Consider the following 26,098-nt stretch of genomic DNA (forward strand, 5'->3'; position numbering starts at 1 on the left):
TTTTAATAAAAAGCAAAGTTTCACCTAAGCACCACGATTCCTGTTCAGTTTGCAGAAGGCTTTCAGTTGACAGGTATGCAGGGTTACCATTTCCAAATGGTAAAGAAGAGCATGCATATTCCCTTTTGGGGGAACAGATTACCTCACACATTTTTTTCTACCTATCTGCCTTGCCAGCAGGTACTGGGATCTTGACGCAATAGGCAGTTTATTAACATGGTGTACTATTAGCTGTGAGCAGGCAAAATGGATAGAGCATAACTTTACACTATTGTTGAACAGAGCAGTCTGTTACCAGGAATTCCTGAAGAGCAGCAATGGATGGCCAGCAAACAGTACCACCACAGTTCAGGTGTGTACCAAGGTTCATCATCTATGACATCCTCAGGATTTTTGTGCAGTACTTGCAACCCCTGAAGGTTAAGATGATCTCATAATTAAACACATCCATTTTTGAAGGTCCATTAGCAGTCTGGGGATTTCTTACAGTGTAATAAACAGAAATAATGCATGTTTTAAACACTCCAAAGCACTCTATATGGACAATGATAAGGGATAATGATGAAGTTGAAAGAATATGAATGTGAGTATACCTGGGTAGCCACACAGTACATTTCCAACACCACGGCTTAACTACAATGAGTCTCCAGGGAACGGTGATGGGGCAGCTAGATTCCAATTCAAAAATGGCTTTTCCAGATAAAAGTTGCAGTTATATGCATTCTAAGGCTTATTTCTGTGTAAACAAGCTCAGATTTAGGTTCAGGCTTGGAGGCTATAGTACCATGCACACTTATGAGGAAGCTGGTTCAATTAAATGAAGTCAGATCTACTTCCTAGAGTCCCAGAGCCAGATTTCTCGAAAATGATGCCTGAATTAAGTAAAGGGTGTATTTCTCCCACCTCAGTCCCCCTTTCATGTAACTGTGATTAGGGACAAGAAATTCCAATCAGACCAAATTGCGCCAAGGCAAGCCTCCAATTTCCTGTTACATAGAGAAATGGAAAGACTGCTATTCTTCCCTAAGCAACCAAAAGTAAAATCCTATATGGTCTATTCAGATACCTCACAGACTTCAGTGGAACTTACTCCTGGGTTACAAGATATAGGTTTGCAGCCTATAGCTAATTTTACACATCCATTTTTGTATGCATGTATGCATGCTTTATAGAGGTAGGGTATATATGTTTTCAAAAGTGTATGACACAGAAGTATACTTCAGTTGTATTCTTTTGGCTGTATGCCTAAGATGTTTTGAACATGCAACACCTAAAAATGTGAACTATGAACAAATAAAGACATTCTTGTACTTCCAAGTGAATGTATCATTTATTTATTTTATTAAATGTATATCTCATGATCCAAGCAAAACTCACACTCAAACTTTACTACAAGATTGAGAGTTGCTCTTTCAAATGCGTAGTCAAGTGGCTTGCACAGGTTTGCTAAAATCTTTTTCAGCCTCTCGCTTCACATGATGTTAACTGCGTGCATGAAAAAGGCTACTTAATATTGTCACATTTGCCACCACCTCTCTTCATTTCGCTTGCTTCATCTAAAAGGCTAGAAAACAGAGAAGAGAGATTCCCAAGCCAGGAAGCCTCCTGCTCCTTCTGCCCACCCCTGTGGCATCTACTCTACTTTGCAACTTCTGGTGGTAGACAGGTCAGTGTGCAAGAAACAGAAGGCAGCAACTGTTCCTACTTCCTCTCTTTTGTTTACACTATGGCAGGAAGGACTGCTCACCAGAAAAGCTCAAGCAAATGCCTCTGCCTTCCTGTTCACTGCTGTTCTCTGGGCAGGGCAGCATAGCGGGTTGGTTGTGGACACAGCACCTGTCCTTTTGGGCACTCAGCAATGCTCTGCTTCTGGCCTGGTGCTGGAGGCCATCTAGTCCAGGCGCCTACATCAGCCAGTGAGGGAGGCAGCTGAACAGGCAGAGAGGTTTGCTTGTTTACTCCCTCCCTCTGTATGGTTAAGTCCAATTCCTGCCACTGCATCACACAGAAAGAGGATGCGCAGTTGGATAGGGCACTTCCACAGGGAGAAGGCAAGCAAGGAATTGGGAGGAGTGGCTGCAATCACTTGCTTAGCCACTTCTCCCTGTTGAGAAAAGGAAAAGCTGAGAGGTGGCATGGAGGCCACTTAATCTATGGGCCAAGAGTCTGAAAAGCAAACGTATTGTCTGGAATGGATGAATGAATGAGGTAACCTTTTTTGGATAGCTTACAATACTTATTATTTGTCATAATGGCTTTCCATGATTATTTCAGTTCTTTAATTTACTATGTGATTATAGAGATGGTGCATTTTGCTTAACAATATCCTATACACACCTAAAACTTTGGGCCAGACTGGACTTAATGCTATCTTATAAAATATAGGGTGCAGGCTTTCTGGTTTTATGATTTTGCATGATGCAGAATGTTGCATAAGGCATTTGTGTAATGTCCCTATTCAAATCCATGATGCAACCATTCCTGGGCAAGAAGCTACTGTTAGGATGAACTATGGAAAAAAGAATGGTTTTTGATAGTCAGAGGTGTCAGACAAGGCTGTATTTTATCTCCCCATCTGATCAATCTATACCCGGAGCATTTCAGAAGGAAAGATGGATTAGGATAAGAGAAAGGAGTAAAAATTGCTGGAAGGTACATCTATAATTTAAGATATGTAGATGACATCATATTACTGGCTGAAATTAGCAATGAATTGAACCAGCTCCTGATTACAGTGAAATAAGGTGCAAAAACAGGTCTGCAGCTGAACATTAAGAAAACAAAAATCATGACCACCAAAGAATTATTCAGTGTTCATGTCAAAATGAAGAAAGTTTCATCGAGAAAGATTTTCCATACCTTGGCTCAACCATCAATTAAAAAGTAAACTGCAACCAAGAAAGTCGAAAACTAAGATCTGGGAGGACAGCAATGAAGGAACTAGAAAAGCTTATCACAGGTAAGGATGTATCACTGAAGACCAGAGCAGAGATCATCTACCCTATTGTATCATTATCAATCACTACATAAGAATGTGAAGTCTGGACAATAAAGAAAACTGATAGGAAGAAAATTGATGCATTTGAATCTTGACACTGGAGAAGAGCTTTGAGAATACCCTGGACCAGTGGAAAGATCAACAATAGGTCTTAAATCAAGCCAGAACTCCTCTGGAAGCAAAAATGACATTGAAGTTGTTGGACTTAAGGCATATCATGAGAAAGGAAAACACTCTGAAGAAGATAATGTTAGGGAACCTTGAATGTTAACAGCAGAAGAGAAAGACCAACAAAAAAGATATATTGTTTCCATAAAGGAAGCCACAGTCTTGAGTTTTTAGGAGCTGAGCATTTTGGAGGACACTCATTCATAAACTGGAGATTACTTAAAGGCACATAACAATAAATACAGCTAATGCTTCTTAAAGATATGTATTGGTAATGTCCAGAAATTGTGGGGAGAGATAATTACATTAAAAACAACACCAAAGCTACCATCAGTGACCAGTTTTGACAACCATGCATATGTGAACTTGTGAATAAGTAAAGCCACTCTATGCCTCTGCACCATCCCTCACCAGGTAGTGTGGAGGACTGGGCTGGCTGGGCCCACTGTCTACCATTGCCCACTGAGAGGCAGGGTGCAGGTGAGTAGGTGAGAGAAGCAGGTGAGGGGCCTGCTTCTTCTATGACCAATCCTGCATGTTGCACTACTCAGCCGGAGGCAGCAACTGAGCAGAAAGACGCCAGCTGTTCCCACTCTGTGGACCAGAAAGGACGAGCAAGGAGGCAGCCTTGGGCCGAACCGCTGCTTTCCTTGTACATGTCCCTGTCAGCCCACAGGAGGGGCGAAGTTTAGACACAGGCTTTGGAAACAAGGAAGAGGAGAGGAAGGGCTGTTTACTGCCCAGCTGCATTGCCTCGCCTCGCCAGTGTGCGACTCTTCCTGGCAGCGTCAAGCACCGTTTTCTAAACACGTGGCTGCACTTGTGTGCAGTCCTAGCGTTTCCTAGCTATGACGGATCAACGCCCAGCCCAGCCCAGCCCAGCCCCAGCTCAGCCCTGACGGAGGGACAGCCACTCCACCCTTCCCTCCACCTCGGCCTCCTCCCGACTCCGACTGGCAAGGGAGGGGTGAAGAGTTTCCGCTTTCGCAGACTCCTCCCCCCTCGGTGGGTGTGGATTTCTCTCATTTCTCTCCCACCCCACCCATGGCGCATACGAGGCGGGAAGAGAGAAGGGGGTGCTCGGGGAGACCCCTAAAACGCCTTGACGGCTTCCCGCGGCCCCCAGAGAGCCGCCTGGCGAAGTGGCGATAGGGCCGCGTCTACCTGCGTCGCTCTCCGGAGCCACACGTTCCCTGGCTGCCTTTGACACGGGGCTGGGAGGAGTCGGCTGCGCGCTGCCTCTTGGACTTTTTTGTTTTCTTAAGGTGGCGTTGGAGGACTGGCGAGTGGCTTCCCAACTCTTAGGAAGCGCCCTGCTCCTGTTCAAGAACTCCAAACAATGCTAGAATCGTAGAATCGTACAGTGACCCCAACCGCCTGCGAAGTGCAGGACACAAGACTCCCATCCAGATTCCAACCGGCCCTAACATTGCTTAACTTCCATGATTAGGCGGGATCATGCTCTTACTTATTTTAAAACATTACTATACTGGGCCTATTGCCAGTTGACTCCCTCAATGGTCCATAAACAGGTAAAATACAAAAGAAAACCCAACATCACAGTAAGATGAAACCAGTGCTCTTTTTGTCATAGAATGCACCGGAACAGAATTCCAGCACCTTTTTTCGACAGATTTTCCAAGTTTTAAAAGTAACTTTTGAAAATTTGATGTTCGGTCCACGTGGATTTGAATCACCCTGTCGAGCATAGCAGGTCGGTGGCAAAATCATTAAAATGGTGCATGCGGGCTGCTTGTGCGTTAAATCCTATGCATGCATACTTTGTCCGCGCTGGTTGTGATGGTGCTGCTCAGCTTGTGATTGGTCGTGCGGTCGCGCACTAAGTGCTTTCTGCGGGTGGCAACCGTTATGTTTCGTTACACAACTGACGTGTATAGGTGTGTGTACAGTGATTGACTACGTGCGAAAGGTAAATAATTTCATGAGTTCCGGCACCTTTTTTTCTTACAAAAAAAAGCACTGGATAAAACCAGGAATAATTTACATTTATTATCAATAAAAACAAAATATATAACCAATATCACTACAAACAATATGAAACCAATGACAATAATAAATAATAATAAAATAATTAATCCACTTCAGTCTATATGGAAGCTAGATGGGATTTGTAGCCCAGCCCTTCTCCCATTCATAGTTCTTGTAAAGAATGACATTTTCTAGAAAAAAGCAGCTAGTCCTCATTGTTCTGGAAATAAAAGGCCTTTAAGAGTTTTGATAGTTACAGTGGCCCCATTCTTTAGTAACTGTACTTGGCAATCCGCATGAGCCATAATAGACTGCTGCCCATGGTGCTCTGCTTTACCTCCTGCTACATTCCTACTTGTTCTAACCTTCTAACCTGCTTTACCTCCTACTAAATTCTAAACTTGCTGCATGACTCTGTCTTCAGTATAAGTCCTGATCTTGGCATACTAGGTTCTCACAATGTGGGTCTCCTGACTTTGTTTCCTACTTTAAGCAGATTACCTCTCCTAATGGTCATTGGCCTTCCAGCAAGGCTTTTATGGTGCTAGTTTCCTATTTCATTCACAAAATTTAAAGGGAGTTCTAAAGAGGTTGTCTTCAACTTGCATTCCTCCCATATTTTCCCAGGGCTTCTTTTATCTTATATTGCAGATCAGAAAAGAAAAGAATAGATGCACAATCTGTTCTCATTGGTAGAACTCTCTGCCTGGAAGCACCACAAGTCTACATATGCAGCAGAATGAGGTGATGGAATGCATGATCATGAATCCAAACGATTCCTTCATCAAGAACTCATAATGAAGCCAACCTGGCACTAACAGTGTCATCTTGGGGGCACCAGATTAAGACTATTTCTGCTTCTGTGCATTTGATGGCATATGATGGGCTATTTAATACATCAGCTTAATTGTTTATTGTTGACACTGATGTTTTAGTTGTTTTTTTAGCTCTTTTGAATGTTTTAATTTTAGTGTAAGATGTTTTAGCCTTTTCTGAGAAAGACTAAGATACTTAATAACAACAATGACTCCTAGCAAATCAAAAACAAAGAGGCAAAGAAAAATAGTAGATGTTTCCCCCGCACCATGCTAGCTTTTGTTGAAGGAAAACAAAATGGTGTACATGGTGGTATATACAGAAGCAGAATACACATGTACAGTCTAAAGTGATACAATCCATTTCATCACTTGAGCAGTCTATCCATTCCTAGCTCACTGTGATGTGTAGAACAGGCCTTTGCTTGCCAAAGATGGCCCTTTTGGGGGGATTTCCATTGTGAGGCAGTGTTTTTCAAACTTTCAAGATTCTCATTACGTTAATTTGCCTCCTTGTGTGTTATGGAAGGTTTTTAGGAGGCATCCCAAATTCCTAATATTTCCCACGCTTGTACAAGGGCTCATTTTTTTCCCTAGTTCCAAGTTCTATCTTCAAACACTGTGCATGTGTAATCTGAATTTAAAAAGTTAATGCTTATATGTCCCTTCACTTTAAAATTAGCCTATATACTATATATGGGTGGCGCAGGGGTTTAAACCGCTGTGCTGCTGGGCTGGTTGATCGAAAGGTCACTGGTCTGCACAATGGAGTGAGTTCCCATTGCTCCGTCCCAGCTCCTGCCAACCTTGCAGTTCGAAAGCATGCAAATGCAAGTAGATAAAAAGGTACCACTTCAGTGGGCAGGTAACAGCATTCCGTGCACTTCGGTGTTTAGTCATGCTGGCCACACGATCACGGAGACCGTCTGCGGGCAAACGCTGGCTCCCTTGGCTAGGAAATGGAGTTGAGCACCGCTCCCTAGAGTCAGGCATGACTGGACTTAATGTCAAGGGGAAACCTTTACCTTTCTATATATAATTCAATAATTAGGGTTATTCATCTAGGATCTTTTGTCCAGTTATCTGTGACCAATTTTAGGAAGGATGTTGACAAATTAGAGTGGGTCCAGCGGAGGGTAGAAAGTAAATCCTGTGAAGAACATTTGAAAGAGCTGCATATGTTTACCCAGGAGAAGATTAAGACTGCATGGAACAGACTTGGTTCCTGTTGCTTGAGAGATGATGACAAGAATTAATGGGTGAAAAATTGAAGTAAACAGCAGTATCCAGTACGTATGCTGTGCTTCTGCTGTTTCTGTTGACCTTGCAAGATCCACTGCATGTGTGACAGCTACCAGCACTTCTGACATCAAGCTCAAAAATGAGCAGGCTCTTTCTGTAAGCTCCAGTGACCTGCTTTGTTTTGGAAATAAGCTTTCAGCTTGTTTCTGATTGCGATAGGATCCACTGGTTTCCAGTTGCACTAGTGGTGAGCCCCACTGCAGTGGTGGCTCCCATTGGACCCTTCCCAGTAAGAATTGTGTAATAGTTGAACAAATTGTTTTGGGAGATGGAGGTCTTTTCTTTGCTGAAGGTATCTAAACAGAAGCTATCTTCCAAGGACATTGTAGCTGCAAATTCTTGTACTGAGCAAAGGGTAGGATAGATAACTTTTACGTTACCATCCAGCTCTAAAATTCAGTAATTTTACGTACTACTGCTCATTTTCCAAATTGCATGTATTTATTAAATTTGTATGCTGGCTCATGTGGCAGATGCTGTCAGGACACTTTACAATTATGAAACCAAATAGCGACAAGAACAAAGTAATGAATAATACAATATCAAACATTAAAAATGTTTTCCAAAACACTGAGGAGCCTTTAGTAAAATTAATAACCAAGCTACAGACTAGAGAAGTATTAAATGACTTCTTAAAGTGTATGGTCTTAACGTGGCATCTAAAGGTATACAATGGAGGCACCAGGTGGATGTCCTTGGGAAGAGCATTCAGCAAACAGGAGATCATTACAGAGAAGGCTTGGTACGTTTGTGGATTAAATCCTGTGGCATGTGCTTGTAAGTGGAGGTTACTGTGCCAGTTCAGATTATATGCTCACCAGGTGGGTTCACATGTAATGACTGCCCATTATGGTGTTCTTCCCTTCCATGCTGGGTTGGTAGAACCCCTGAAATACCCCTGATGAATCCAACAGATGACCGGGTTCACAGTGGAAGCTTCACTCGCTCCTGTCTGTGTTCCTCCAGGTGTGGGGAAGAATGAGTGTTTGACAGCTTTTGAGATTTTGACTCCCTGTGGTTCTCATTTCACTCCTAGTGAAGTCCCCCTGTCATGAGGTAGCCACTTATGTGGGAGATGAAGATGACATTTCTGCTCCTCACTGACTCTGATTATGCAGACTGAAGTTCAGGGAAGCTTCTGAAAACCACCTGAAGTGCAGGAAAGGACAAGCAACTAGTTGCATGTTTTGGTTGATTGACCCCCAACATTACATCACTACATATTCTTCTGTGAATCAACTATCTTAAGGTGGCATTGTAGAGATCACTTGGAAAATGCATGATCAAATCACCCTCAGACCAATGAATGGATTTTAATTTCGCTTTTTGAGAGCCCGCATAGAAATATCTGCATTGTAGAATTGATTGATCGATCGATCGATTGATTTATATCCTGCCTTTTTCCTACAAAGGGCTCAAGGCAGCTTACTTCTCCTCCTCCTCCATCTTATCCCCACAATAACAACCCTGTGAGGTAGGTTGGGCTGAGAGTCTGTGACTGGCCCAAAGTTACCCAGTTGGCTCCATGGCTGAGCGGGGATTAGAACCCAGATCATCTGAGTTCCAGTCCCATGCTCTTAACCACTATACCACACTGGCTCTGTATTTTGTATTCTGTAAAAATACAGAATCCTGTATTTTTCTTTTTGTTGTTGGCCAAAGAGTCAGCACTTTTACACCCTGGAGGCTCAAGGGTAACACCCAAGTGAAAGCTGATTTGGTGAGTTAATGCAGGATTAGTAAGATATAGTAAGTTTGTTTGCTGTTTCATTTTATTTTTAAAAGTGACTGACTTTCTCAATATGTATCTGCTTGTTTTTTTAATACATTGAAATAGAAACTGGAGTTGATTTGATTGTTCTGACTAGCTTAGAAGTTGTCCTACCCATATGCTGGACTGTTTGGCAAACTTGCTAACTAGGTTGGTAAGGGATTAAAGAAAATTCTGGAAAAGGCCCCTCCATATATAAAAAACCTTAAGCCCTTCTTCCATGGGCCAGATGAACCTTATTGTCATCATTACATTTACATTCCAGTTTTCCTGTTGCAAGGAACCCAGAATAGTTTACAGGGTTCTCCTCCTCTCCATTTTATTCTTACAACCTTCATGTGAGGTAGGTTAGACTGAGGCAGTGACTGTCCCAAAATTACCTGGTGAGTTTCATAGCTGAACCCAGATCTTTAACTACAGTACCACCCTGGCTCTCCAAAAAAAGGACATGAAATGTTAGTGCCACTACTTCTACCACTGAAAGGAAATGAGTGTTGCAACTTTCCTGCAGATGTATTGGTTTGCACAAACGATATGCCACTTTGTAATTTTGCATATCTTTGTATGTGCTATGAAGCACTGTCCATATTTGTGTGTTTGTGTGTCAAGTGCTGTTGCTTGTATTTACCTCTGAAGTGTGGCTGTATGTTTTTATCAATTTTCAAGTGAAGAGCCACACCACAAGATTTAGTTTGTGTGCAAATTGTTTGTGTGTTTGTGCATGAAGCGCTGCTGCATATATTTGGGTGGTGTGCCCACTGCATGTTGCATGCCACTGCATGTATTTATTTGTATATGTATGTGAATACACTTACATATAAATTTATATATGACTTCACTTGGTGTTCATTCTCTGACTTGACTCACTTGATATGACTTGATGTGCTCTGTAATATAAGGTTAGGGAATCTTTCTAACAGCAGAACCTTGATACAGACCTAGCTGGCCAGGAGTCTATCCCTTGTCATTTCTTGGAGGGGGTCTTAATAACAGAAGGGAAGTACGAGTAAACCATCTTGCTTTTATTATCTCTTTTCTATGAGTTTCCTAATAAAGTTCTTTCACTTTTACCCAGAAGTATGTTTGTCTCTGGCCCCAAAAAAGAACCACTGCCACTGGCGGAACATAAGAACAGATAGCATTGTATGCCTGTACAATTCTTGAACCTTTTGGACACAATGGCTTGGATTTTAAGTCATGTGAGTTGAAGGATGTTTACACAAAGAAACTTTCCCATCCTCCAGTTCTATGGGCCCTCACAAAAAGCCTCTCAGGAGGCCTAGGGGAAGCTTCTGTGCTGTGTGAGATGAGGCATAGCAGATGTTGAGGGAGAGGTAGAACTGCCCCAAATCAGGCAAAGCCACTTTCTTTGGATGGAACTGATTTTGGACAATCAGCCTATCCCCCAGTATCCCCTATGTCCCATTTCAGGAGGGTTCCTGACCCTTTGGAAAGTATTGGTGTTCTGGTCAGATGATCAGGCGGTCAGTGCTAGGCAAGAGTTTCTAGATCTATTTCACTTTGATTTCAGGCCTGTTTGGGAACAAAAAGTCCCCCAGACGTCCTGATATCTGGTCTATACTGGGAGAGTAAATGGAGAGTGCAACCTCATTAAATCTCCTGGAACAGTTAGTGGCTTCTGATGCATTAATTATTACACCCACTCTTATCAAGAGGTGATGGTTTTCTGAATTGGTCCCAACAGATTAGGACTGCCCGACAATAAACCAGATGGCTGATTTATATAATCCTTTTTATATATACTTTTTAATTTTTGTAAGCTGTTTTTCACACCTTGGAAATACGTTGAATAAATGAGAGGGGCTTTCATGGTTTAATCAATAGCAACTTGGTTGGATAGGTAATATAAAATTATTTAAACCTAAAGTTTTGCCAAGATGCAATAAGCCAACATTCTACCATGAGCTGAACCGTCACAAGACAAGGGCTGGTTATAGTGATGAACTTCTTAGGAATTTTGTTTTTCATAATGGAAATGTTAACTACTGCTACAGCCTTGAGTTTCCAAGAGCTGCGCAGGGCTGTTCAGGACAGGACATTTTGGAGGGCATTCCTTCATAGGGCTGCCATAAGTTGGAGATGACCTGACTGAATGTAACACCTGTGATACTTTATAGGATGAACTTTCTTACAAGTCCTACTTGAACACAGTAACTCTTAATTTAACATAGGCTTTTGCTCTCTATTTTTTCCATTTAATTAAGCTTCAGATAAATGGAATGCGTGCTATTTTTTATCATTTTGGACAGAAAAGCAAGGCTGAGCAAAGTTTGATCGGACACAATGACTGATTTCCTAGGAAAAAAATAAGGCAAACCTTGTTGAGGCCAGTAACCAGCTTAAAGTCGGGGGAGGGGGTTGCCAAAAAAGTAGTGGAAAGGGCAATTCATCAGTTTTGCGGGCCTTTTAAGGAAACTTTAACAAAGTTTAGGAAGGCGAGGGAAAATTTTGAGCTGTAGTGTGTGAGAATGGACCTCCTCACACACTACAGCCCCTGCATCGTCAATAGTAGGGCATTTTCCCTCTCTTGTTAGATAGAAATCCTGAGATATGAAGAATTCATACAAGTATGGACAAGTGTTAGATCTGAACATTTTCAATACAAATACGGAACTAAGATACTGAAATGGGGGGACAAGAAACCAAGTGATGGGGGATTATGGCAGCACATTTACAGTCCATCTCACCTGAGCCTGGGAATTTATAATGAGAGTATAGATAAGAAATACCTTAGAAGATGAAAAGGGAACTTGTTTTCCTAAGATGTAGACGTGTAAATAAGATGAACATTACTTAGCAGAGAAACGGGCAGAGAAAGGCAAAAAGAAGCGTGGGTCTCGTTTTGTTTGCCGTACTGAAAGTTATGCTTCAGAGACGTCTCCCTTGGCTGAAAATCGGGCAGCGGGGACAGTCGGCTCTACCGAGAGGAGCCACCTTAAGGCGGGGAGGCGGGGGTGGCGCGGCCTGGAGGGAGCCGGGGGAGGCGGAGCGCAGGCTGGGGAGGAGCTGGGGCCTGCAGTAGAGCCGCAGCCTGGAGCACACGGAGCAAGCATCAGCGGCAGGATAAGGAAGACGAGTGGGGCCTGCAGAGGGTCTGCTGCGCCGTGCCGCCGCTCCCCCGCCCCCGCCTCGCACCGTTCAGGAGCCCTCCGGGAGCGGCTCAAGCCCGGACAGCAGCGGCGCCGGCGGCGGAGCGCGCCGAGGCCCAGAAGCCGCCGCGGCCTCCTGTGGCAGCCGGGTCAGGAGGAGAGCGCCCCCCCCCCCCCCGCGTCCTGCCCCTTTCGTCAAGGGAGTCGACTCCGCAATCCGATCCCAAGATTGTGCCATCCCGTTAGGGGGAAGATTCCCTCTTTCTAACACATATCTAGGGCTACTCTCGGAGGAGCCTTCTATTGCCCTGGGTCTTAAATTTACCCCCCACCCCCGGCCAAGGACAGTACGCACAACTAGGCCTTGCTGGTCAGTTGTACACTCCCACAAGTTTTGACCCCCGGTCTTAACCCGCGAGCTATACCTAGGCTTTAAAGGCAACTCAATAAGGAGCTCCGGTAGTAAAAGAGAGATTATAGCGGCCACCAGAGTAAAGGAAAGGACTCAGATATTCCACCCTCAATTAAACCATCCCCTCGACACTAAAATAATCCAGTAACTCATTGGTGCCTATTTATTATTGGTGCCTACAAGGAGACTCATTGGTGCCTACAAGGAGACAACTAATTCCCACTAGTTTGTTACCACTGAAACTATAAATATATCGTAAACCTATTTAAGTAGGAGCATTTCTCCTTGTACAGACGACTCCCCCTTTTAAAGAGATTGTCTTCAAATACCTATTGAACAGGCAGCCCTGAAGTTGAAAGAAAATAATATCAATTAGCTGGCAAAAAGGAAGAGAACTAAATAAAGATATCCCTCATAAAATAAAAGAAGATGCTTGTTTCCCAAACTGTCAGAAAGTGGGGTAGTTAGCTGAAGAAAAGGCACTCCTAAATATAAAAAGTGAAAGTTGTTCGTATTAACAATTGTGGGGATACAGGGTTAAGGTGAAATCACTGAAGTAACAGCTTACCCAGCTGGTAAGAAACGAATAAACTTTGAAGTCCCAAGTTTTTGAAACCCAAAGCAGATCTCTCTTCCTCTCAGTATCATTGGCAAGTTCCTTCTAAGGGAATCTCAGAGGAAAAAGGGAAAAAAACCCACAGCAGCAGCACTTTGAGAATGGGGTCTGTGTGTAAAGTGTGAAGGACATCTCTCAAAGAAAAAGAAGTCAAGAGATACCAGCTGCAGAAAATCTTATTGTGAGTGACAATACTATATCACATATCTCCCCTTGTCTTATTTTCTCTTCTGTCTACTCACCTGCACTATTTCTCTGTATAATCCCCCCTTGGTCTTCCTCTGAAATGCTTTCTCTCTGTATGTTTTATATCTTCATTTTTAGAATTTGTTGCATTGTTTATGCATTGGCTTGATTGTTTTTCCATTGGTAAACTGTGTCCCTAAAGCAGCTGTAAAAGGCCTTGTTTGTAATCTTTTCTATGTGGAAGGGGAAAAATTCAGGAACCAATAGGGACAGGATCATAAAGTTAAAGGGCAGGTTGTTGGAGTATGTGTGCTTAATTAGTTGAGAGGTATCATAATAATTAATTCAACTGTACTTGAATTCCATTATACTTTGCATGCAAAATACTATGCATGCTGAACTCTGTGTGTGACTTAAATTTCAGATGATCAGACTGCATATTAAGTATCTGGACTATGAATCATCTTGTATTTTGTATTTTAAGTCAGTTGTTGATTTCCCCACTCTTTCAAAGGAATGGAATTTGATTCTGAGTGACATCCCTTCTTGGTTAATATAGGACAAAAATGTATATAACATGCCATTGGCTTGATTCAAACTCAATGCGTCTGAAGGCCAAGATTCATTCTATCATTGGTGTCCTTGATTTGCTCTACCTGTATTATTGAAGAACTGCAGACAAAGTTTGCTGCCATTAATTTGGAATGGAATGGTTAAATCTTGCGACATGAAAACCTTTTGAGCATAGCACATAACAACTGATGCATGGCATGTACTGGTACAAAACTGAAGTCTAAGGACTGACTACTTCAAGTAGTGATACATAGATGCCTTTGACAGCAATCAATTTAAGAATGAATACATTCCAGTTGTACTACTGATACTTAACTCCAATCAACTTTGATAAAGACAATTACAAGGAAATTCAGGATCACAAGAGGCCTTATCATAGCTATGGAGAGATAAGTCTGCTACAGACAAATGAGTGTGTATAGTTTTTTAGAACAGAAAAAGAAACTACAGAAAATACATAAGAGAGGAGTTGTGAGATAAATACAGGATGTAAATAATATGTTAACATTGTCTGGTCATATAAAATTAATTTCCCACTCTTGATAATTGAGATATCATTAAATAATCAATTGTAAACATTTTGACAAACTAAAAAAAGTTACTGCACTTAATAGAGCATCCAGTTTTAGAAAAATATGCCTTTTTAGTTCATGTGCTTATAAAAAAATTGGTCCAGATGACAAAAAGAGATTCAATTCCAGTGAAAAGGGGGGATGCCTTTCAAGATGTTTGCTGCAATGCATACATGCATTATCTAAAAACAAAGAAAATATACTTTTCCCTTTAGAACAACTACTTTTTCTCATGTGCAAATTTCTACAGATTTAAACTATAATCCTATACTTAGCTATAAATATTGTAGGTTTTAAGTGTTGTAAGAATCTTATAAGTACTGTACTTATACCTAGTGGGCTTTGAGTATATATGATTAATCAATTCAAATATACAGTTAGTTGACTAAGGATTCAATCTTACGGGGCCATGGGACAGTCAGACAGGCCATAGGACAGTCTGGATTTCCCCCTTCAAGGATGGACACTGTGCTCTGACCTCAAAAGATTAAGTTGCCGATCCAACTGCTCCCAGCCCCTTGCAGCTGAAATGAATAGAACTGTGCTGACTGCCCTATGAGGTTGAAAAAGTGATCTCAGAGGAGCAGAGGGGTTCTAGTGAGAGAAGGCCAGAGATGCCAGGATATGAATTAGTGTGAGCTCTTTCTAGCACCCTTCCCTCCCTCTCTGAAACTAGAGTTTGTGGTAGGACAGGGAGGCAAAGATCCTCCTCCCTTGCATTGGATGATTGGAAACTTCTGAGTTCAGGGTGTACTGCGTACTGCACAGTAATTGTGGTACATTTTTGTTTAACTGTTGATGTAGTATTCCAGTTGTCAAAGTACACTTTTCTGAAGATCTCAGATTTGTAAAATATGGTTCATGAATTTCTGTGAAGGAATTAAAACAAGAATTTATGTATTGCAAAGTTGGGGTTAAGAGGTGAATTTCTCCTACCTTTATAGTTAATTTATCTTCCTAAGCTTTAGTGTCAGTAACTTCTTGACCTAATGGATATAGGATGGGAGGACAGAGAGGCTGAACTTAAGTCTTATAGGAAGGAAAAGTTGACCATGACAAGCGGATTAGAAGCTGTTTTGTTGGTGAAGTATAGATTAACGATTGGTGAATGTATATATATTTCCATATCCTTCTCCATTGTCACCCTCCCAAAGTTTAATAGATTTATTTTATTGATTTTGCCTATTAAATACTTGCAGAAATGACAGTGATGGACAGCCTATAAATCCCCTAAATAAAATAAATAAATAAGGCTGAAACCTGGGTTGTTCAGGAGAATCATTTTATGGTTTATATTTGTTAAATACTACAGTATGTGAAGCTGTTCATAACATTCTGACATACCAGCCAGAAGAACCTGATGCCATAAGGGTGGTCGTGTACAAACTGAGATATTCTAAAATCCAGAGAAAGGAAGGTTAGTGGAAATGGTTATATTTTATATTTGTAGAAATCATTTGAGGATTACCACTGCCTGCAGTTTTGGTGGATTCCATTTGGTGGAATGGTTCACTTGTAAACAAAAGGTGGAAAGAGGGATGGAAGGTTCACACCATTTTACAGTGTACTTCCTTGTGAGTGTTCATGTTTAGTAATTTGAAAATCAGCCCATTTGTCAGAATGGCAGGCTATAGATTTAAGAAAACATTTAAAGTTTTGTGGATTGAATTTCTTGTATCCTCAGCTATCTAATTTCAATGTAGTGCAAAACATGATTAACTCTCAAGTTTGGGGTGCTGTCTGCACAACCTTATGCATGGTTACTCAGAAGTAGGTCCTATTCTCTTAACAGGGACTTCATAAGTTTGCTAAGATTGAACCTCAGGTATCTCAGGACACAAGAGCACATGTTGGCTGAGAGTGCTGAGAGTTGTTGGACATGCATTGGATTGTGCCCTAAAATGATTCAGGAGCAATTTATAGATGCAGAGGAAATTGCATTAGCACAACTGAAAGATTAGTGGAGATTAAATTACAGGCAATCCCCAAGTTACGAACATCTGCATTATGATCAATCCATACTTACAAACTGCCACAATGCTTATTAATTTGTGAATTACTGCAGAAAATCATCATCACCTTAGAGAGAGAGGAAGTGAAAGGGGAGAGAGGAAGGGTCGCCAAAGCATCACCATAGAAAGAGAGGAAGCGAAAGGGGAGAGGAGGCTTTCAAGGCATGCCATCCTGCCCTGCCCATTCAGAGAGAGAAATCTACCTGGCATTACCTTGCTACAAAGAGGCGGCACTGGTGAGTTGGGATGGAGATTAGAGATATTTGGGCTTTTCCACTTTCAAAGGGGTCCTGTGTACTTAATCCCTGCAAATGTGGAGGGTCAGCTATAAAGATGAATTTCTGTTTTTGCAGAATCAGAACTTCTTAATAACTTGGGGCCTGTGGTTCTTTGCGTCTTTCTGTAAATAGGAATTTTGGGCAATGTGCCCAAGATAAACATAAAAGTAAATATCACATTGAACTGAAAAACAATATGAAGAATCTGAAAATTAATAATTTGGAATCTGTTTGTGGTTACTTCTGTTTCTTGTGAAAATTGCTTTATGCAGGGGAATATTTGACATCAGTTTTTAATGGAATTTTGTCTAGTATATCCTTTAGAGTGGTAGTTTTCTTACCTTCTGCTATGAGGGTTTTGTAAGAATAATTTAATTTTTAATCAGAATTTGCTAGGATTTAATAAGGCTTTTCTGAAGCACATGTGAATTAATATTTATTCATTAGACAAATTTGTATATTGCTTTCCAATAAAATAATGAAAGAAATTACCATAATAACAAATAATAAAATACAATAAAATAATCAGTGTTCTACAGTAAAGCTATAACTTTACTAGCTGAATCATACTTTAGGGTACATAAAGAGGTAAACCTTAAATCAAAATTGTAGATGTCTGCCTAATGTCAGTGGAGAGTTTATTCCAGAGAGTGAATGCTGCAACACTAAATTTTGTACTGCAAGTAGTTCTGAGATCCTTCTGAGCATGTGGCATGCTCAAGACTGGGCAGAGACATGTGGGGCAAGGCAACACTAATAAATAAGAGTGTCTTTGGTCTTTGCCCAGTCACTGTTGAGTAGCCAAAACTAGTTCCTACAAGTTAGAGACTTCAAGGTCAGATGCTATCACCTCTAAGCAGGCTTGAGCTTTGGTACCTTATTTCAAAAGTTAATGGCTGTTTCTAGCAAGTTAGCTTTAGGCTCAAAGGGGAATATATTGGTGATGGTGCAGGGTTAGTTCTGTCTGAAGAACAGGAGTTAGATCATATGTTAGCACTGAGGGCAATTCCTTTCTACATTATGTATTTGTCAGAATCTTTAAACTTAGTCTGAACTTCATTATGTAAAGAAAGCTTTAACAAAACTGTCAGTAGTTCTGAATGCTATTGACATCCTGCACACCTGTGCAAAGGTCTTTGACAATCTTGGGGATTCATGGCTGAAACTGCAGGAATCCCATTGTACTGATGTGATATCTTAGGGAAGATGATTGCAATCCATAAAGATAGAGAATGGAATGCAGCTACATTTCACAGTTTGGTAGACTTACCAGTGTTTTGTTCCAGGAAAAAAATGTTCTAGGGAAGGGACAAAGCCAGGATAGAAACAAGCAGACAAGATGTGGGGTCCAGCAGTGCCTGAAATTCACAGATTTTTCAGTTGCAGCTATGGGTGTTTGATGGAGCTTGTGTTTACTAGCTGGACTTGCAAAATATTGGCTAGTTGGCTACTTATTGCTCATGGATTGGATCATCTCTTATTTTGTAGTAAGTAATGTACTTCTCCCACCACCAGACCTTCAGGCAGGGTTTCATGTGTGTTGTATTTCAGCCTTCCTGCACCTGGGGTCTATAGTTGCTTTGAACGTCAACTCTGATCAGCCCTAGTAGTCAGGTATGCTGGGAGTGGTAGTCCAAACTACCTAGAAGAAACTAGGTTGGGAAGGCTGCTATAGTTAAAACAGAATCAAAATCATAGTTGTGCTATAAAAGGTAGGCTTTCATTGTAGATTTTCCTGTAAGCCAGTCATTGTGAGATAACTTCTGAAAGCTGGCTTGTACTGCTCTGAAGCATTTACTTTAAAGGAGAAATTTGTATCAATCTCCTCCTTAAACTTGTCATCTTTTATTTTAGAGTGATTGTTCATAATATTAATAGCTTTAAAATGAGTGTCTTACTAGTAGAATTTGTTTAATACGGAATTTCTTTCTGTATTTGCAAACATACTTTTTTTCCCCAGCATCACTGGCTGAAACCAGATATGACATGTTGGTAACATTTCTCTTTCATGTAACTTGTTTTTAAAACTAAAGGCAGCCTTGAGAAACAGAATTCAAGGGAAGAATGGGTGAGGGTACTTAAACTTTCCTCTTTTCTATTTTTTCCACTTAAAATTGCTCCCTCTCTACCTGTGTTAACCCCTGTAGAAGTGGAAGAGCTGTTTGGGGCAATATTTTACCATCAAAACATACCTGGAGGAGAAAAGGTTAAACAGACCTCCCCCCACCTTGGCCTCCATAACTACTCTGTTTTAAGAAAACCACTTGGGACAGCATTTTTTTTTTAAGATAAGGGGACAGTTGCATACACATGTGTACAATATGTAGTTTGTTCACAGTCTTCAGGTTCACTCTGAAGTTGTCCATAATGGAGTCATGCAATGTGTATGCAAAACTCTGTGGTATGATAAAAATGAAAAGTCACTGGGAAATGAGTTTAACATGTGGGAGGATGGTTTGGGGCATGCCACTCATTTTACTATCTCATTGACTAAAGTTTTCCATTTGAACATTTTATAGTTCACTTCCTGTAAGATATCCATAATTTTGCAAAATGCTAATAATACACAATCGACTAAGATCAATGTTGAGTTGCTGAGTTTTTCCTGGGCTGAGTTGTGCATAGTACCTTTTTTGCTCCCTGACACATGGTGTTCCTCCAAATGAAGGAAAAATTAACACTGAATCACAGAATCATTAAATAGTAGAGTTGGACGGGGCCAAGAAAGCCATAGGGTCTACACCCTACTTTTCCAGAACACCAATTTACACCATCCCACTTAGATTACTGTCCAATTTCACTTTGCATGTCTCCAGTGTGGGGGAGCCCACAACCTCTCCAGGCAACTGGTTCCACTGGTGTTGTATTGCTCTGAAAAGTTAGGAAACTTTTCCTGATATCTAGCCTGCATCTGGTTTGTTGCAAGTTGAGCTGATTATTCCATGTCCTCCATGCTGGTAAGAGCAGGAAGAGAGCTTGTCCTTCCTGTTTGTGACAGCGTTTGAGGTACTTATAGATGGATATCATGCCCCCCTCAGTATTCTCAAGGCTGAACATGCCCAGTTCTCTCAGTCTTTCCTCACAGGGCAGTGTTTCAAAACCCTGAATAATTTTTGCCTTCCTCCAGACCCTTTTCTACTTTTTTTTTTTTCAAAAAATCTTGATACCCTGGGCTGGACACATTATTTCCAATGAGGTCTGACTAGTGAGGAGTATAGGGGAACTCGTGTCATGATTTGGAAGAGATACTTATAATGCATCCCAAAATAGCATTTACCCTTTTTGCAGCTGTACTGAATTGTTGGCTAATATTTAGCCTGATGTTCACAATAACGCCAGTGTCTTTTTCCTTTTCGGTTCTTTTAAGCCACATCTTCCCCATCTTGTATTGGTTCATTTGGTTTCTTTTTCCTAGGTGGAAGACTTGGCACTCATCCCTATTAAAACCCATTCTGCTTTCAGCCCAGCATTCAAGCTTATCAGGCTTGTCCTGAATCTTCATTCTGTCCTGCACCATGTTTGCTATTCCACCCAGTTTTGCATTGTCTGCAAATTTGATTATTGGTCCTTGTACTTCCTCATCTAAATCATTAATAAAGAGCACTGGTCCTAGGACTGAACCCTGCGGCACCTCACTAGTTACCTCCCTCCTGTTTGAGCAGGTGCCATTGATGAGCACTCTTTCTGTCCAATTTGACAGCCAATTTTGGATCCAACCAATAGTTTTTCTGTCTAGTCCACTTTTTGCTAGTTTGCTTATCAGGAATTTGTGGGGCACTATGTCAAAAGTTTTGCTAAAGTTGAGGTAGATTATGTCCACATTGTTTCTGCTGTCCATTTGGGAGGTTACCCCATCAAAACATGAGATTAAATTAGTCTGACAGGATTTATTTTTGATAAATCCATGTTGGCTTTTAATCACTATATTTTCTTCAAGGTGCTTGCAGACTGATTTTTTAAATAATTTGCTCCAGAATTTTTCCTGGGATTGATGTCAGGCTAACTGGTCTGTAATTCCCAGTTTCATCTTGTTTTCCATTTTTTAAGGTAGGGACAACATTAGCCCTTTGCCAGACATCTGGCACTTCTCCTGTTTTCCATGATTTATCAAAGATAATATCCAGTGTTTTTTTTTTTTTTAGTTTCTTGCTAGCTCATTTATGACTCTAGGATGGTGTTCATTGGGCCCTGGAGATTTGAATGTTTTTTTATTCCATCTAGATAATCCCTAACCATTTGTTTGTTGATTTTGGGATGCCATACTTCACTTTCAGCCTGTAGTAAGGCAAAGCAGGAATTGCTCACCTCTGCCTTTTCCTTGTCATCTGTTATCACTTTGTGCCACTTCAAGTACATGAACACCTTTCTCTTTCATATGTCTTTTGTTTTGAACATATCTAAAGAAGGCTTGCTTGTTTTTAGCAACTCTTATCTCCATTCATTTCCTGCTTTAGTCTTCCTGATGCTATCCCTGCAATGCCTTGCTGTTTGTTTATATTCTTCCTTTGTTGCTTGACCCTGCTTCTTCCTCCTGGACATACTCTTTTTTTGAGGTTGTCACTTAACTTTTTGTGGAACCACGAGGTCTTCCTCTGTTGTCTTCTACACTTTTTCCTCTTGTTGGAAGTGTTTGTTGTTGTGCTTGGAGAATCTCTTTCTTCCAGATTTCCCACCCCTCTTGAACTCCTTTTCCCTTAAGAATGAATTGCCATGGCACCTTGCTTATCATTGTTCTGAGTTCACTAAAGCTGGCTGTCTTGAAGTCCAGTTTGGCTGCGGTTAACTTCTGTCTCTTTTATAATTGAGAATTCTTTATCTAGTCACTTTCCCCTTTTAGTATAATCTAGATAAGATGGAGATACTGTTGGTGGGAGGATCATCTTTTCAGATGGGAGATATCTTGCCTGTCCTTGATGAGGTCCCACTTCCCCTAAAGGACAAGGTTCACAGCTTTGGGATGCTGGACCCTGAATTGCCTCTGGAATTCCAGGTGGATTTGGTGGCCAGGAGCACCTTCTATCAGCTGAGGCTGATTTATCAGCTGCAGCCATATCTGGATAGACAGGACCTAGCAACTGTTATTGTGACTTTAATATTGGTTCTATCATATTTATATTGTATTTGTATGTTGCCACTTCTGTTTTGTATCACCATTCTGAGACTTTTGTATAGGATGGGATAAAAATGCTCCAAATAAAATAAACAAACTGTTATCCATGCACTGGCAACCTTGTGTCTAGACTATTGCAATACACTTCATGTGGAGCTCCTCTTGAAGACAGCCCAGAGACTTCAGGTGGTGCAGAATAGTGCAACCACACTGCTAATGAGGACTGCAGACATGACCTTATAAAGCCAGTCCTCTAGCATCCTCACTGGTTACCAATTGAAGTCTGGGCCCAATTCAAGGTGTTCACTCTAGAGTTTAAAGCCCTAAACGGCTTGGGGCCAGGGTATCTAGAGGAGTGCCTCTTGCCATATGAACCTGCCTGGCCCCTTAGATCTGCATCTGAGGCCCTTCTGAGGGAGCCCCCTCCTCAAGATATAAGGAGGGTGGCTACAAGAAGGGTCTTTTCAGGAGCAGTGCCCGGACATGGGAATAAGCTCCCTAGAGAGGTTTGCCTGGTGCTATCTTTGCATTCTTTTTGGCACCAGGCAAAGACCTTTTCATTCCGTCAATATTTTAATTGTTAAACTGATTCTTAATGCTATTTTAACAGAAGGGGATATGTCTTTTATGAAATTTGGAGTTGTGGTGGGTGTGCTTTTATTGTTTTATTGACATTTTAATGTTTGAAATGTTTTATACTGTTTTGTATAGTTTTATGGTTGTAACCTGCCAAGGGAGCTGTGGAGCTAGTGGGGCAGGTTAGAAATCTGATAAATAAACATTAAATTGAGAACAGACATCCCTCCCCTTCCTTCCTCTCCCTTCTGCTGGAGGAAGTTGTCAGCAATGCATGCCAGAAATCTCTTGGAGGGGCCATTTTTGGCAGAAATTTTCTCTCAGGGTATAGCAGGGAAATTAAAGCCCCCCCATGATGACTACATCATTATTGGAAAATTTGGCAAGTTGCTTTTTGAAGGTTCTGTCCTTGTCCTCTTTTTGACTGGGTGGTCTACAATAGATGCCAATAAATTTTTAAATTCTTTGCTTCCTTTAAATTAACCCAGATGCTTTCAATGAGGCCGCTAAGTTCTTCTTGATATATCTATGTGCAGATATATGTGTCTTTTACATATAGTATGATTCTACCTCCCTTTTTGTCCTGTAAATTGTAGACATCCAAGTCATGTGAGACATCCCACCAAGTTTCATTTATTCCTATAAGATTATAATTGCCCTCAAGTACTATGAGCAGAAGTTTATTTCCCATATGCTGGGCATTGGAATATAGACGTAGCAACATAGTGAATCAGAAGGGGTCTCCCTGGCCATCTAGTCTGACTCTTAGCTCTGTTCATGTAATACCCAAAATAGACATCAAAGTTCAATTTTGTTGCATCCTGGTTTCTTCCTACAGTTTTTGGGAAACTGATGTTAAGCCCTGCTTGAAGTTTTTTCTCTGTTGAAATACATAATTCCTTGTCATGTGATGGTATGCCATGCTGCACATCTCCCTCTCCTGTATGTTTCAGTTTAAAGACCTCTTGATGAACTTTTTCATGTAGTGGCCAAACACATGCTTTCTGTTTTTTGTAACATGCAACCCAACATTTGCCAATAGTCCATCTTCCAGGAACTGTAGCTGCTTGTCCAAGAATCCAAATCTTTCTTTACAGCATTTAATATGACGAGTTGGTACAGACTAAAGCCCATTTCATCAGCTGTATGATGGTGCTATCCCTAAGAAAGAAAAAAAAAATTGTTAGTATAGTATATCATTCCCTTGTCTATGCTACTGACCAGCAAAGTATTCCTAGAAACAGTGACAGAACAGAAAAGACTAATGCTGGAAGTTAGGACCCACCAAATAAGGGAACTGAGAGAACAATATTTGCAGGACCTTGAGTTCTAGTGGTTCCAGGTGGGCCATGTAAGGGTCAGAATGATTATTTTCAGAGTAATATCAGGAGAAGGTGAAAGGAATAAAATCAGAGCAGGTATGTATCTGTTTCAGAAGAAGAGAAACACACAAAACTTTGCTTTAGAGTTTGGTGTGGAAACTCAACAGTGGGCAGTTTACCCTGGCTTTTGTCAGCATTTGGACATCAAAGTGTTTTGGCTTTGATCTGAATGGGCCTGAAAATAACTGTGTGTTGCCACATTCTTATAGGTTGATTTATTGACCATCTTTGGACATAGATGATAATGGAAAGCCAAGTCATTATTATGAACCTTGCCTTGTGCAGCACAAAATGTAGTTTAAAAATGTCATGAGTGGAGCCGGCTGGAGCAGAGGGTTGGACTAGATGGCCCAGGAGGCCCTTCTGACTCACTCTGTTTCTGTGTTTCTAAAAATATAGCTTGGAATGGAAGACTATGAAGCAAAGCCTCTTAGGTTCCTAGCTAAAGGAAAATAAATATGAATTGAGGCAAGAAACTGACGGAAAAGCAGCAAGGGTAAGAAGCTTGCTAAGTTTTAGAGACACCTGACTCATGACCTTAGCTTGGCCACAGAAGGATTAAAACACTTGAGACAGCAGTTCTTAAGAACTGTGCTGCATTCTTCCACTGGGCATGGATTCCCTTGGTGCTGAGTTACCATCACTGGCCCCAACATTTAAGTACATAGTGCAAAGCCTTCCAGGGTTCATCCTAGGGGTAAGTTGAAGCATCAAGACAATTTGGGTTGTATTACTGAAACAGGTATAGTCTAAAAGCAAAGGGTGCTTCAAAGGGTGTGGAGTTCTAAATGAACATACAAGGTGATGGAAGACAAAAAGGAAACTCTGGGCCTGGTAATGTAGGGTCAGCTCCTGAGATGAGGGAAGCAGATAATGAGAATTGGGTGGCATGCCAGATTACTCTTGTAAGACTCTTAGCATACATTGGATTCTGTGAAAAGATCTTACAAGTGACCAAAGCAGTGATGTGGGGTGGAAAATATTTTGCAGATAGTTTTCTAAATTGGAAAATTCTCTGGTGCATAAATATTCATGGAAAAAATCTGTTTCATAAATTTATTAGCAACAATGAATAGATGGCAAATGCAAATAACAGTAATAAGTTAGATTGGCAGTTGGCAGAGTTAATGTTTTTCAGGTAATTGTCCCTAGAAAGTGTGTGAGAGAATACATGTATCTCATTGAAATACATATATATTAAAAGTGTTAAAATGGAACCAGTAAGTAGTAGCAGTGAAACTGAAGGTGTTCCAACAGCTTCAATGGAAAAGTATCAAACTGTGTCGAAATAGGTGAGTAAATTGTCAGCATATCATGCAAAGTTCTTTTGGTTGCTAAAATTAATTTGTGCAAAATTTCCCAAACTGGTGGCTTGGTGCTAACTAAAGAATGCTAGGAGCTGTAGTTCTAAATATTTGGATGGCATCAGATGGTAGAAGGCTAATTTAGTGTTTCAGCAATTTTCAGTACTTTTGTTTCTTTCTTACATGTAAGCAATAAGGGGAGTATATACTATTGTCTTTAAATTTTATTGTGAATGAACCTATGCAAGCTGGAATGATTTGCATTAAAAAAAATTTCAATTTGAATTTTCTGGAGACCTGTGTCATTACTCCAGAGTGTTCCAAATATGGTGCAGAGTGCTGAAAGAATAAGAATGTAAGATCAGACTCAAGGCCTGACTAAAGGTTCAGCATTCTGTTCTCACAGTGGACAGCCAAGTGTCTCTGGAAGTCCACAAGCTGAGAGGAGGGTTTGTGCAACAGCACTCTTGTGCTCATGTTCACCAGCAATGTTCACCATGCTACTGAAAAGCATACTGTGTGTGCAATTATTGGAACTAATAAGTAGACTTCATGACAGGTAGCTGCTGAAAGGCAGAACGCGCTCCAACGGAGCAAAGCTCAGGGAGCCAAGGTTTCGTTTGGATGCCAGGAAGCACTTCCTGACAGTCAGGACCCCGAGGGTGTGGAATGGGCTTCCACAGGAGGTCGTTGAGGCCCCATCGGTGCGGATGTTCAAGGATAGGCTGGATGTCCACATGGTGGGCATGTTGTGAGGGGAGCCGGCTGGTGCCGGAGGTCAGACTAGATGGCCCGGGAGGCCCCTTCTGACTCGCTCTGTTTTCTATGTTTCTATGTAATATTCTTGGTGATATTACTCTTGCTTCGAGGGCAGATAAAAGTAGAGAGCACAAAAAGAAAGCATCCTTGGATGTACTCACAATT

At 41.1% G+C, this 26,098-nt stretch overlaps 1 protein-coding gene and 1 long non-coding RNA gene across 5 annotated transcripts in view; one reads left to right on the forward strand and one right to left on the reverse strand.

The window, feature by feature from the left end:
- Positions 1-1,073: 1,073 nt before the first annotated feature.
- Positions 1,074-25,832, reverse strand: LOC123016922. The gene is made up of 4 exons (XR_006413501.1): positions 25,150-25,832; positions 11,752-11,757; positions 11,400-11,402; positions 1,074-1,085 (listed from the first exon to the last, which is right to left on the reverse strand). It is a non-coding gene; the product is annotated as an uncharacterized LOC123016922 (long non-coding RNA).
- FOXJ2 (forkhead box J2) overlaps positions 12,086-26,098 on the forward strand; it is a 68,902-nt gene continuing 54,889 nt past the window's right edge. For 2 of the 4 annotated variants that reach the window (XM_044417685.1, XM_044417686.1), the window contains exon 1: positions 12,086-13,362. The gene's annotated coding sequence lies outside the window, so the exon portion shown is untranslated. Of the gene's footprint in view, positions 13,363-15,787; positions 16,761-26,098 lie in introns of those variants that run through there. The other 2 variants (XM_044417683.1, XM_044417684.1) reach the window with 2 other exon arrangements.

The sequence above is a fragment of the Varanus komodoensis genome, unplaced genomic scaffold, assembly GCF_004798865.1.
Source record: "Varanus komodoensis strain SLA01 unplaced genomic scaffold, ASM479886v1 scaffold9, whole genome shotgun sequence".
Taxonomy (NCBI): Eukaryota; Metazoa; Chordata; class Lepidosauria; order Squamata; family Varanidae; genus Varanus; species Varanus komodoensis.